This window comes from Symphalangus syndactylus, chromosome 5 (genome assembly GCF_028878055.3).
Source record: "Symphalangus syndactylus isolate Jambi chromosome 5, NHGRI_mSymSyn1-v2.1_pri, whole genome shotgun sequence".
NCBI classification, from domain to species: domain Eukaryota; kingdom Metazoa; phylum Chordata; class Mammalia; order Primates; family Hylobatidae; genus Symphalangus; species Symphalangus syndactylus.
In genome coordinates this window covers 90,298,559-90,313,088 of record NC_072427.2, presented here as the reverse complement: position 1 = coordinate 90,313,088, position 14,530 = coordinate 90,298,559, and the positions used below count along the sequence as shown (strand labels likewise).

General features: G+C 45.9%; 1 long non-coding RNA gene across 1 annotated transcript; it reads right to left on the bottom strand.

The window, feature by feature from the left end:
* Positions 1-1,588: 1,588 nt before the first annotated feature.
* Positions 1,589-6,259, bottom strand: LOC129482530 (uncharacterized). Its single transcript, XR_008657751.2, has 3 exons — positions 6,210-6,259; positions 2,197-2,245; positions 1,589-2,094 (listed from the first exon to the last, which is right to left on the bottom strand). It is a non-coding gene; the product is annotated as an uncharacterized lncRNA (long non-coding RNA).
* Between the last annotated feature and the right edge of the window lie 8,271 nt (positions 6,260-14,530).

The window sequence follows — 14,530 nt, the reverse complement described above, 5'->3', positions numbered from 1 at the left end:
CTGAGTATAAGGTGAGGAAGTTGGCAAGAAAGTGCAAGTGCCCCCCGAGTGACTGGATGAGATGACAGTCTGCTTTGCTGTGTATTGTGGCCTCGGTGGCTGATGCTGGCCTTTGGTGCTCTTCCTAACCTGGAAGTCCAAGGGTCTGTCATTGGTGGACACCCATATGGTTCTTTGGAGACCGTATGGAGATCTCCACCTCCTTAGCTCCCACTATAGGAAGTCATGCCCTCAGCTTCTTGCTTCATGCCTAAAAGACCCCTCTTGACTGGGTATCCACATGCCAGGACAACCTTTGGTATTCACTCAATCCACAGGGAACTCCTGGATTCTTGCAACGTCTCACGAGGAGGTTCAGGCTGCTTTGGGGTGCCCAGTCTTGAAGACATCTCCCTGGTCTTCGTGGAAGAGGAGTGCTGCTTTACCCCACTTTTCCTCTACTCTGAGGAGAGCCGCGGGGAGCAGCAGACAGAGCAGTAGGGTGGGGCTAGTGGTACCTCAGGAGGGAGAGAGGCTTATGGGGGAATCTTCTGATTGGCTACAGGGAGTCATTCTTCCAAGGACCCCATGGCTTCTAACTTCCTCATCAGGCTTGAATTGAAACACACCAGCTACGTAAATTTCCTGCTCAGAGAAATCCAATAAGGCTGAAAAGACTGATGCTTTTCTCCTTTTACAGATGAGAAAACATCCCAGCCTATGTCGTGCCTCCATTTCACATTTCTCCCTCACACACGTGGTCCTTTAGCATCTAGGTCTTTCCTCCATCATCCAAATCAGTCCTCCTTTTAATACTGAGATAACTATGTCCTCGAAGGCTCCTGTGGTTACCTTGGCCTTATCTTTCTTCCTGAATGCATAATTCAGCACTAAATTTAATCTGTTTTGTCTTATTATGTATGTGAAGTCTATTCATCTCACTTCTCTAATCAGATGATACAGTTTTAAAAGTGGGAATCATATTTTCCAGGACTTGTAGTTGCCTCTTTATTAAGGAGAAAATGCTGAACATTTGAAAGAGTGTTCTTTATTGAGTAGAAAATGCTCTTTATTGAGTAGAAAATGCTGAACATTTGATAGTGTTCTTTATTGAGTAGAAAATGCTCTTTATTGAATAGAAAAAATGCTGAACATTTGAAAGAGTGTTCTTTATTGAGTAGAAAATGCTCTTTATTGAGTAGAAAATGCTGAACATTTGATTGGAAAGGGCAGCTCAAACTAGTGGTAGAAGTTTGAGTTATTCTGATCTTTCTCCGAGTCCTTCTTTATTGGGAAACTGTGATGTGCTTGAAAAGATCCATAATGGATAGATGCTCCCCTTTTCCCTTATTTAACTTTGTGTACAAATGTATGACCTTGGGCAGACTCAACCAAGTGGGGGCCCCATTCACAGGCTCTGATGGAGGAGACATCCCGGTTCCACCTATTCTGAGATCCAGAACCTTAACAGTGGATGGTGGGTGAGTGCTCCTGTTCAGCTTCCTTCCCAGTCTCCCTAGAAGAGGCCTCTCCACAGTGCCTTACACTCCACAGTGCCTTACAGGTAACCAAGGAAAAAGTTTGGGAAGAATCAAAATCATGCTAGGGAAGATGTATACATAGCTGGCTAGGCAGGAGACTTTGACTATAATATGTGCTTAAGAAACCAATATTCCTATGTACCCTAAGAATAGCCTGGTTCTGGTACTGAGTCCAAATCCATTTTCCCCTAAGAGTTGGGGCCACTGAAGAGACCCTGTCTCTGCCCTCTTCTTTCCACTGGTGTGGTTCTGTGGTGTCCTTTTCTTTCTGGCCATTCACTGACTGCATTGGATGGACAACCACTTGTGTTCTGGCTGATTTAAAAATGGTAGGCCAGTCTCCAGCAATTATTCCTCAAAGTACTGACTCTGAAATATAGAAAGCTGTTCATGAATTGTACTCCTAGCTTCATTTGTGCTAAGGCAGAGGTCCCTTAAATTAACTCAGAGGTGCCGTCTTCTTCCAATGTGAGTTCCGCATAAGTCTCACTGCCACTCCTGACCTCTCCTCCCCAGGAATGGCTCTTGTTTCCTCCTGATTATTTCAGTGGCTGGGTTGGTTCTAGAATCCACTCTGGTTTTTGAGTGGACGAAAGCAGAAACTGGAGTCAGTGAGACATGGGTTCTGACCTCCACCTGGCTGCCCATTGGAGGTATGTGACTTTGGCTGACTCACCTGCACTCGCAGTATCTTCATGATGACTTCTGCCTCTGATCTTTTTCATCTGTGGAGAGCAGAATATGGATGTTAAACTATCAAAGGTCCCGTGCTTGCAGCAGCCCAACCCCAAGAATGGGGTTGAGGACACGGACTGCTGTTGCTGCCAAAGGGCTTTGTGTCCACTTATGGTGGCTTACATTTGTATAACACACCAAAAACCATGTTGCTTCAGATGCAAATATCCAAATATTGATGCCAATGATGAGGAAGCCTGACATCTGATCATACAGCATATTTATATCTACCATGAACTGGGTTGTTTTTTTATTTCACTTTTTTTTTTTTTTTTTTTTTTTGAGAGAATGTCATAAGGTTTCCATGAAGGCATTCTGGTTGACATCTATGAACTTATAATGCCCCCTCACTTGAGTCTGAGGAAGGAACAAGGATGTGGGATCCTGGCGAGCCCTCCTTAAATTCAAGAGGCCAGGAGCCCTGCCTCCGGTGAATCTGGTGTGGTATACAAAGGTAGTATCTTGAATGCAGAGGACAAAGAAGAGTGGTTAGGAGAAGAAGCAGAAGGCATGCCAGCTTTTTAATAGATAGTAATCAACCCAAGACCCAAGATAAACAGGAAAAAAAGAAAAAGTAAAAACGTTTTTAAAAGTTCTCATTAAACTGAAGGCATTTGGGTCAAGGAAGTCTAAGTCTTTCACAAATTGTTCATTTGGGCCTAAACCCAAGAGCTTCCTTTGGCTGAAAATATCAACTTGAAGAGTTACTTGAAAATTATGAAACATTAGCAGTGAAACTTAATTAAAAATAGCCATTGCTTACCATGTGAGAGGACATCCTGCTTAATGGGGACACGGTAGAGGATGTTTAAATTGTTTACAGCATAAGATTTGCTTTCATCCTAATGAGAAAACTCAAAAACGTTCAGAAAAGTAACTAAAAAAGAAAAAGACTTAATGGCCTCACAGGGCTTGGGCCCGTGAACAGCCTCTTCTGCAGGGAGCAACTGGTCACCCCAAGAAGCAATAAACCCTCCTGAAGTGAAGAGAGGGGCAGCATTTCCAATGTTTATCAGCCTGAAATTTTTGTTAGTATGAATGTCCTTTCTGTTAACCCTGGGGTCTCTGTTAGGCAGGTGTCTTTTTTTTTTTTTTCTTGTTTATCAAGCTGCTGATTCTCTTTGAGGCTGAGGAGGTTCCCATGAGTCTGTAACTCGACCTGACCCCAGCTTGTTAATTCCTACAATCCAGACCCTGGGAAATGCTGCCTCATTAAACAATACCCTGCTAACTCCTAAGGGCCCTACACAGCAGCACAGCGTATTTTAGGTAAGTTAACCCTTGCTTTGTCATGGATCCCAGAGCACAGCTTCTCATCTGCCAAAGGTGCAGGCTGGGTGCTCAAAGCCTTGCATGGTCAGCCCTGGGAAGCACGTGGTGATGGAATCCAAGCCATGGAGCCCCACGCCTGACTCAGCCACTCATGAGTAGCATGGGGGAAGTTATCACAGCTCTCCAGCTCTGTGCCACTGTTTCAGCATCTGTAAAATGAAGATTGCTGTTTCATAAGGATATTGGGAAGATCACATGAGATAATGCCCGGGAAGGGCTTTCTAGGTTCCTGGCATGTGATAAGGACTCAATCAATGTGCAGTTGCTGTTTTATCACTGTTTTCACTCCACAAAACTATACTGAGCCCCTACTGTTTACCAGGCACTGGGCTAGACCAGTGGGGGTGCCAAGATGAATAGATGAACCCATTGGACCCAGAAGCTCCATCTGGTAAGAGGGGAGACAAGTAGAGTAGTCAGAGAGCTCAGGGTGACCCTGGTTTTGATGGAGGTTTCCCAGGGCACTCATGAGCATCTGTCCCAGATGTGGGCTCGGGGTGACACCTGAAGGGACATTCTGAAGACTGGGTAGGAGTTAGGCATGGCAAAGTGTTCCCAAGAAAGGGAAGCCCTTGAGCAAAAGCTCAGAGGCATGGAGAGCCATGGTGAGTTCTGGAGTTACTGCTACAAGGTGCTGGGGAGTTGGGTCTGTGTAGTATGTACAGTGAGACCAAGGGACCCTGAGTGTCATGTCCTGGGGCAACAGGAAGTCACCAAAAATGTCAGTGGAGGACTTATGCGATCAGATTCCCATTTCAGGAGAATGGAGTTTTCAGGAATACGAAGGAGGGAATGGAGGAAGAAGGATTGGAGTCCAGGGGGCTGGTTGGGAGAACATTGCATTGAGAGAAGGAGCACCTGGCCCCAGCAATGGCTGCAGAGATGGACAAGAAAACACAGAAACAAGCAGTGGTTGAGACACAGAGTAGACAGCATTGGCAAGCAAGGATGGTGGGAGCTGAGGCATCTGGAGGGGAGAAGGGCATTGAGACATGTTAGAATCTGGCAGGTGGTACAAGGTGAAGCCTGCTCACCTTGCAAGAGCAGCCCCTGAGACAGCGATAAGGAGTTCTGGGTGTGTCAGACTCCAGCTTTTGTACTTCATAAGTCCATGACCTTGGGCAAGTGGTTATTTGCAAGTCTCAGATTCCTCGCTTGTAAAATGGGGGTAGTAACACCTTCCTTGGGGGCTGCGGTGCGCATCAAACAAAGGACTGTGTGCACTGAACACAGAGCCTGGAGCCTGAGGCATGGTCAGGGGGCCCAAGTCAAAAGCATGTCATCAGAAGTGTCATTATATTGTTTGAGGACATGAACATTGCGAGGGGCCAGTCAATATCAACTGCATGGTGATTTGAGGTTTAATCAATTGCAGTTGTGGTCTCCATAAAAATGGGTCCTTTTCTTTGCACACAGGAAAGGATTTGAATGAATCCCAAGTGGGTTACTATATTGTGTGCAAGCTACAGAAATAGTCAGCATGCAAGTGACACAGATAAGGCACAGTCCCTTTCCCTTGGGGAGCTGAGAGCTGGTGTGCAGGCTGAGTGTCAGCAGAGGGTCTAGGTTTCAGGCTCACATCACTGCCCCCTTCTACTGCCATCGTCTCAGGCGAGTTTCCCACGTTCCCTGAGTAGTGTTCTCCACCTGGAAGAGGGGTATCATCATGCTTGCTTTCTGCCTGTTGGGAGAATTAGAGGAGATACAGGGCAAGACCTGGCCTGTCATGGTTTAATTATCATTATTAGGGGAAATAAAATGTAATCACAAATGGTTATTATCTAGCACAAAGTGAAAAGTGCCATTAGAGAAGGATCAGGAAGTTCAGAGGAGAAAGGGGTCATATTCAGCTGAGATAATCAGGAAATGGAACTTCCACTGAACGTGGAAGAAAGGCAGGGATTGTGGTGGCTTCACAGGTTGACTTGGCTACGCTGGAGTTACATTTTCCAGAATTCCACTCCCCTTGGAGGGTGGGTTGGAGGTGGGCTACAGGGCATTTGCAGGAGGTTTTGAAGGTAAAGGAGAAGCAACTGCTGTGTTCCTTCAGCCCTTGGGGGCCAATGCACAGGGCTAGGCTCTGAAACTGCCTGTGCACTTTGTCCTCACCTGTGACTCATCTGGCTGCTCAGCCTCCAGCTCCTGCTGAATGCCCACTCTGTTCTCCAACTCCTGGGCTGCAGGCAGACTCAGCCTCATGACAAGGAAAGCCAGCTTCTGCTGCAGAACCTCCAGCCCTGTCACTGAAGTTGAGGCCTAGAAGTGTGAGAGACTAGGGTATGAGGCCTAAAGCTGCAGCCCAATATTATGTGTGTGCCTTCACATCTGGGGAACCCAGCCTAACGGCAAGCTCCCCATCCCACAGTGCTCCTGCAGAGAAGGTGTCCTGGCTAAGCCACTCTCCCTAACACCAGGCCCAGGCACAGTGCCTGCTATTGTTGGTAGGGGCCTCTGTTCTCTGCAGGAACCACCTCCTCCTGCAGAAGCCAAGGGGCACCCCATTCTCTTGATACCACAGGGCCTGCATCCCTTAGCCTTTTCTTGTTTACTCAGCTCCTGGGTGCAACCCCTGTGTGGCACTGAATGGTATATGGTGTCCTCCTCCCAACCTGTCAATTTCACCTGTTCAGTGTTGGGGCATCCTGTGTTTGACCAGGCTCAAAATCCTGCTCAGGGAATCCCTCCTTCGCCTACAAGGTGAAGAGGTGATGTTCAGAACACAGCCCCTCGCCAGATTCCAGTCTGTTCTCCTGGATTCTGGCGCCTGCCTGTGGCCTCACTCTCTCCCACTTCAAGTCCCTCCCCTCTTCCTCACTGCCTCCCCGTGGACTTTAAATGCCAGCACCAGACACAAAGATGACAGGCTTGCAGAGACCATTTAACTAGCTTCCATCATTATGTGGCATCAAATCCCCATAATCATATCATAAGGGATCAAATCCCATATCATAAGGGATTTATTATAAGGGAATGTGACCTCACACAGGAATGGAAGCTGGTTAAACAGTCAAGGATGGAAGCCGGTTAAATAGCCTCTCTCTGTCTCTCGGTCTCTATCACGCTGATGGTTTTGTTGCTGAGATCTAACCCTGATTTTTATAGACTCTAACTGGTCAATCAGGCTGAAGGAATAACAGGATCTGAAAAATCTAAAGATGGTGAAGAAAAACGCCGCTTCTGTGACAGGCAGGAATTTCTCAATCCACCACCTTCGGTGTGCTAGAAATGTGACTGACTTTCTCTCTGGAGGCCCCTTTCTTGCAAGGAGCAGAAATAGAGTCTCCCTAATTCACAGGAAGCACAATGACTATTCAGATTCCTCTCCCACCACCTTCACTTCAGAGGGGACACACTCCTTCCAGGGACTGACACGGCGGCGTCTCAGTCTCAGCAGGGGAGAGACGGGTTTTCCTTGGCCTCAGTAGGCATTGGCCTCCTCTACAATGAGTGTTGTCCCATTGGCACTTAATTGGTTCCACTGGCCAGTCCACCCTACCCAAGGACAGTGTCCCCTCCTCCATTGTCTGCTGCCATATTTGATTCCTCTCTACTCTATTATGGGTCAGCAGGGGCGGGGGCCCACTGTGAGCCTTCCTTATGCCCTTGGCCTCAGCCTCCTGAGCAGACACCTGTTCCTACTTGTCTTGGTGCCCAGGGTAGCTGGAGGCAAAGGGTACCCAGGACCCCTTAACTCTAGGATTGTCAAACAATGACAATCCCCTTGGGGCCAGTCATTGGGTAGGTTCACGGTTCCTTCTGAGAAACCCCATATGCACTTCATTCTTTTCATTTCCCATGCTCTCTATTTTGGCCTGAAGAGAGTATTTTTCCTTAGAAGAAGCAAGTAGTTAAAAAATATTTTCTTCTTTTCTTTGGCCTAGAGCTTAACAAAAGACAAAACTCAGATGATGAAGAACTTGCCATCTTCCTTCTTTCTTTCCTGCTCACTTGATGAGTCTGCTTTGGAGCAGTGGGGGCCTCAGGGTCGCAGTGGAGAAAGCCATGGGCCAGCGGGAGGTGAAAGGGAGCCAAAGGTGGGAGAGGGCTCGAGGGAAGAAGCCATGGATAAAGGGAATACCCTTTACACAGAGGTCGGGGGAAGATGGCCTTAGGAAAAGCCATTTGATTTGGTATTTAAGAGATGTTTGGTGACCTTCAAGAGCATATTTTTGGGAGAATGCCAGAAAGAACATAAGGTTGTAAAGAGTAAGAAGGTCAGTGAAGACTGGTAAGGACAGGAAATGTGGAAAAGCTCAGTATCAGCCACTTCCTTTTATGGGATCCTAGTAAATAAAGGGGGAGACAGATGATGGAAACTTTAGGGCATATAGGGAACATTTAGGTCCAAGCAGGGTGGAGGAAAGATATTTTTAGAATGAGGGAGACTTGGGTATCATGGTTGACAGAAGAGAAAGAGCGAGAGTGCAGGAGAGACCAAACATGTATAGTGAAAGTGCTCAACCCCTTATGGAATCTTGGCTACACTTCTGCTAGCTTGGTGACCCTGGAAAAGATAATAAACCTCTCAGAGCCTCACATTCTTAATATATGTAACTTTTAGAGATGGCAAGCCTAAGTCAAAGGCTAGTTTTGTAATGTTATACCGTCAATATAACAACAATCATGCATAGTGTGCCTCTACTTCCATAAATATGGAACACATATATGGCGCTTACTATGTGTCAGGCCTTGTTCTCCATATTTAATGCATATGAACTCACTGAATGGCATGCAGTTACCATCTACTAACTCAATTCTCAAAGCAACCCTAGGAGCCCAAGTTTTTAAATGATCCCTGTCTTACAAATGAGGCAACTGAGGCACAGAGGGGTTAAATAACTCTCCCAAGAACACAGAGAAGGCAGTTGACAGGAAAATGGGCTTGATAACCTATGCTCTTAACCACTGTACAACACTGTCTCATGCTGAATGAGCTTTCAGGATAAAAACTGATTATTAATTGATAGATTGGCTGAGCAGAGAAAGATGAAGGAAATTGGTGGTAAGCAACCACAAAGAAGGAATAAAAGTGTAGATCAATAGACCAAGTGAAAGGGTTGACCTGTGAAGAGCAAAGAACAAGCCCAGGGAAAAATACAGAGGTGCTGGGTAACAGCAATGCTGTTTGAGCCCCTGGATCCAGCTGCTCCTGAAGCTGATAAAATCTATTTTCAGACCTTTGGTTAAGACAACAAATTTTCTCTCTTGCTGAAACCAAGATGGGCTGGGTGTCCACTCACTTGCATCTGAAAGATGATTCACTAATATGCTCATCTATTTTGAAGTCTGGTAGCAGAGAAGAGAGGTGGCGTAGGCTAGCAATTCATGATGGTACCAGCCTCTGGATACCTCCTTGTATTTCCCAGGGCTGCCATAGGAAGTGACCCCAACTGTGTGGCTTAAATCAGCAGACATTTATTCTCTTATAGTTGTGGAGGCCAGAAGTCTGAAATCAAGGTGTCAGGTCAGCAGAGCCATGCTCCCTCCGAAGGCTGTAGGTGAGAATAATTCCTTGTGTCTTCCTGACTTCCAATGTGCCATCAATCCTTGGTGCTCCTTGGCTTGAAGATGCATTGCCATCTTCCCTGCGTGTCAGTCTGTGTTTTCCTTCTTCTTATAAAGACACCAGTTTTATTGAATTAGGGCCCACCCTAGTTGAAAACAACCTCGTCTTTATTTGGTGGCAATGGCGAAGAGCCTATTTCCAGGTCACATTCTCAGGTACTGGAGTTAGGGCTTCAACATGTCTTTTTGGGAGGCTGTCATGTCTATTCTACATGGCCGTGCATGGCAGAGAATCATTTTGCTGTTTTCCCCTTGTTCCCTCTACCTTCCCCCGGCATTCAGGCAGCTTTCTATCTCCCAGCTCTCAAGGGAAGGAATGATCATGTCTAGGATAAAGGGCAGATTTTTGACTTTTGAGTTCCAAAGCAGGCTCTTGAAATTCACTCTACAGATTACAGTCTAAAAACTAAAGGATATAGATGAACAAGTGCTGGAGTTTGTTGAGAGATAAAAGGATTTGTGGGTTTCAGCAAGAAAGCTCAGAGGCCTGAACACAGAAAGCATAAAATAATCCAGAAAGCTGGGGGCACACAAAGTAAGATGCAAATGCAGTGATATGGTTTAGCTCTGTCCACACCCAAGTCTCATCTTGAATTGTAGCTCCCATAATTCCCACATGTTGTGGGAGGGACCCAGTGGGAGATAATTGAATCATGGGGGTGGGTCTTTCCTGTGCTATTCTCGTGATGGTGAGTAAGTCTCACAAGATCTGATGGTTTTACACAGGGGAGTTTCCCTGCACAAGCTCTCTTCTCCTGTCTGCTGCCATATGAGACATGCCTTTCACCTTCTACCATAATTGTGAGGCCTCCCCAGCCATGTGAAACTGTAAGTCAATTAAACCTCATTCTTTTGTAAATGTCCAACTCTCAGCTATGTCTTTATCAGCAGCGTGAAAGAGAACTAATACACGCAGCTACTTACTTGCGAAGAAAAAGGGAGTTCAACGGGCAAGGGGCTCAGGAGGCAATGAGGCCAGAACTGAGCTTGCTGGGGGGAGTCTGAGAAGACCCCTTCCACCCACCATGCTTTCTGCCTCCTCCCAGAGTGAAGACTCTAATGAGGAGGAGTCACAAAGAGAGGTTTGAGGAGCTCCATAAGGAAGCCTGTGAGCACTGCAAACCCCTTAAGATGGGACCAGAGCTCGTGGCCGTGGGGTAGCCGAAACCACAGCTGGGGGAAGCAACCAGCCAGAGAGGCCACAGGGTCCTGCACATCCTAGGGAAGAGCAGGCCTCCAAAGTGGACCTTGTGTCTGGAAGGTCAGTGTGGAATTCAGGTGCCACGGCAGGGACCACGGACTTCAGCAATGACTGTCAATCAAGAATTCTCAAAGACCACAAGGGGTGACTTCACTGAGGCAGAGGTAACTGCAAGGGCTGTAGGCAGCCCTTGTGCCAGGCACCCTGTCCTAAACTGCGTGTAAGTTCTCTCCCCTGCTTCCCCCAGAACATAGAATGCTGAAAAGATAAGGAGAAGAGAAAGGACAGGAGGGAGTGCTGCATTTGGAAAAACCTGGACAAGCAGTACTCTGTAGTGATTGCTAGAAAGGATTGCTTCCCTGTGGGTGTACTGTATTTCACACGTTCATATGCCACTAGAGTCCAGCGGAATTGTTTCCTTTACTTACTGAAGTGTTACTCAACATAATTTGGCAATGGTGAAGCACGGTGGCTCACACCTGTAATCCCAGCACTTTGGGAGGCCAAGGCGGGCAAATCACTTGAGGTCAGGAGCTCGAGACCAGATTGGCCAACATAGAGAAACCCCATCTCTACTAAAAATACAAAATTAGCTGGGTGTGGTGGTGTACTCCTGTAGTCCCAGCTACTTGGGAGGCTGAGGCAGGAGGTTTACTTGAACTCAGGAGGCAGAGGTTGCAGTGAGATGAGATGGTGCCACTGCACTCCAGCCTGGGCAACCGAGCTAGACTCTGACTCAAATAATAATAATAATATTAATAATTTGGCTCTTGCAAAAGATATAACATTTGAGAAACTCAAACTTGCTTTTATTACTTATTAAGTCTAATACATAAGAAATAAGTGAGAGCATGTTGCAACAGCAACAAAGACTATTTAAAACTTTAAACATGTTTATTTTAGGCTGATAACAGAACAGTTTCATTTGAAGCTTAAGATGTAAATGCTGCCATTTATACATATTGGTAGAAATCCTTTAGAAGGTGGCTTTAATTAGCTGCTCTTCTTTTCTCCTCCTCCTCGTTCTTAAATAGATGTCAATATAATTAACTTTATTAATGAAGCTGTTGAAATGAGCTGAAGACATGATATCAGATCGGCAAAGAACTGCACAATTAAGCATTTGAACATGAGTAAACATACGCATATATGCTGTTGGGCTAGGAATTGATTTCAGGATACAAGGGCAGTCGCCCAGTCAAAAGTGCCATGGGAGTGTGCCTTATGCTGATATGTACAAATATAACAGAATGACCCTTTTCAGCCCAAATGTTGAGACAGTGCTTGGGATGACTGAGTGGAATGTTGGTTGAGACATGCTCCATGGGCAGGTGTTACTAAGCATGCATGGTCTTACATAAGTAGATTAAACAGATGGCTAATGATCATCATTAATGTTTATTGGAGAACTTGTTATGTGCCAGGCACTATTCTAAGCCCTTTAGATGTCTTAACTCATTTGATAACTCAAAATATCCCTAAATCGAGTGAGTTACTGTTATTTCTCATGCCTTAAAGATAAGAACATTGAGCCATGGTTAGTACCTTGTCCACGGTCAGAAGCTTATCTGTGGTGCAGCACGGTTCTGAACTCAACCTCTGACTCCAGATCCCACACTCTTAAGTACTGCATTTTAAGTTCCCTTCAGGGTTGGTGCACATGGGGAAGTCAGTGAAAAAGTCTTGAGATGGTTAAACAAAAGCAAATAAGCCCTCTTTGGGCTGTTGCATGAAATCTCAGGATTAACTGCTTGATGAAAAGATCCTGGTGTGATGTGTGTTCAGGGTCTCAGAGTGGCTTCCATCTGTACGATAGGAAGGCTCCAATGAAGCTCATTCTCCCAAATTTATTATTTTTAGTCCAAAGATAAGCTTCTGTTAACTTTGTGTGCAATGCAATTTATTTTTGGCCCTCTTTTGAAATATTGTGCTCAGCTCAAGTCAACAAGCTCTTGCCCCAGGTGTTAGAAACATGGGCCACATCCTAGCAGGAAGCTGGGAGCATGAATCAGCCACAGAGAAGGGCATCACAAAGAAACCTTAAAAGGAGGCCAAACTCAAATTTCTGGAAATGTGTTAAAGGTTCCACATGTATTCTGAGATCTGTAAATGTCTCATCTCTTATCTTTGAAAGCCCTTACTGCTAGTCCAAATGTAAATCCTCATTAGGTTATAAACCCTGAAAGGATTTTGTCATCAAAGATAGTGCTAAAATTAGATGCTTCCTGGCTGAGCCCATCCTGCTTGCTTGAAGAAGCCAAATGATTTCCCCCTCTGTGAATTCAAAGCCCTGACAGATTCGCCTCTCCCTCCAGGCTGTCAATCCAGTTGAAAAAGTCGTTTGCTGACTACCTGGGTATCAGTGTCCTCTCAGGTCGTCCTCTGCAGGAGGGCTCACAAGGGAAGATTTGAACCCAGAGCAAGCCTGTTCTGACTGCTGTGGGATGCAGAGGCAGTGGCTATCATGCTGCTTCCCACTTCCTTCCCCTTGGCTCCTGGGCAGTTGCAGAGCAGACTTGGGTTGGCTCATGTCTCCTTGAAAGCATAGCAGAGACTTTTGCATTTCAGGAAGATTTGATCTTATACTTTCTCCTTTACTTTTGGCCAAGATTTACTTGCACTATGCATTGAGAAACTCAGATAGTATTCAGTAAGCATCGCCCTAGATAAATCTTTTTTTTTTTTTTTTTTTTTTTTTGGGACAGAGTTTCACTCCTGTTGCCCAGGCTGGAGTGTAATGGTGCAATCTTGGCTCACTGCAACCTCCGCCTCCCAGGTTCAAGCAAGTCTCCTGCCTCAGCCTTCCGAGTAGCTGGGACTACAAGTGCCCACCACCATGCCAGGCCAATTTTTGTATTTTTAGTAGAGATGGGTTTTCCCATGTTGGCCAGGCTGGTCTCAAACTCCTGACCTCAAGTGATTAACGTGACTTGGCCTCCCAAAGTGCTAAGATTACAGGGGTGAGCCACCACACCTGGCCCCTAGATAAACTTAATGGGGGAGAATAAGGAAGGAGATATTCACATTTACAATGTCATCTACTCTTATTCATTCATCTACTTATTTATTGTCAAATATTTATTGAACATCGAATGTATACTAGGCACTAGGATAGGTACAGGGATAGAATAAAGGATAAGAACTTGCATTAGGTAGAGCTCCTCAGAAACAGAACTCGAGATGTGAATTTATATGCAGTGATTTATTAAAGTGTTATCAAGATAATCAAAAAAGGGTGGAGGAGGAAAGGAAAAATTCAGACAGCGTTCCATCTTGAGGCCAGGAAGCTGGGTTTCCATACACCTGCAATTGTCAGTCAGTCTGAGTGCTATGGTAATGCCATCTATTGCAATACAGATTCAGGAAGAGGGGATCCAGGAGCAGTGGGGTCACATGTAGTTATGACTGTTGATTAGGTTGAGTTTGAGCTTTACATGGGATGGGCAAGCAGAGGTGTCTGGAGGCTATTGAATGTGGACTGGAAGCTCAGAGAAGTTCAGGCTGAAGATTTAAATTTAGCAATCACCAGAATATAGATGGTAACTAAAGCTGTGATTGAAGATGAGATGCTAACACTGCCCAGGGTGAGTAATGCAGAGGACTGAGGTTGCAACTCTGGGAACATACACCTTTGAAGGTACTTTGGAGAAAGAGGACCTTGCTGGGGCCGGGTGCGGTGGCTCACGCCTGTAATCCCAGCACTTTGGGAGGCTGAGGTGGGTGGATCACGAGGTCAGGAGATCAGGACCATCCAGGCTAACATGGTGAAACCCCATCTCTACTAAAAATCCAAAAATTAGTTGGGTGTGGTGGTGTGCACCTGCAATCCCAACTACTCGGGAGGCTGAGGCAGGAGAATCGCTTGAGCCCGGGAGGAGGAGGTTGCAGTGAGCCAAGATTGCGCCATTGCATTCTAGCCTGAGTGACAAGAGTGAGACTCCATCCCCCCCCCCCCCAAAAAAAAAAGGATGAGAGATCTGAGGTGATGCTCTGTTCTACCTCAAGACCCTTCAGAGAGTCCCCACCAGCAACACGGCTCTCACTGAATATAGCCCCTTGATCTTGGACTTCTCAGACTCTATAACTTTGAGAAATAAATTCCTTTTCTTCATACACCAGTTTCAGGTATTCTATTATGAGCAACAGAAAATGGACTAAGACCAAAGGGGAGACATAG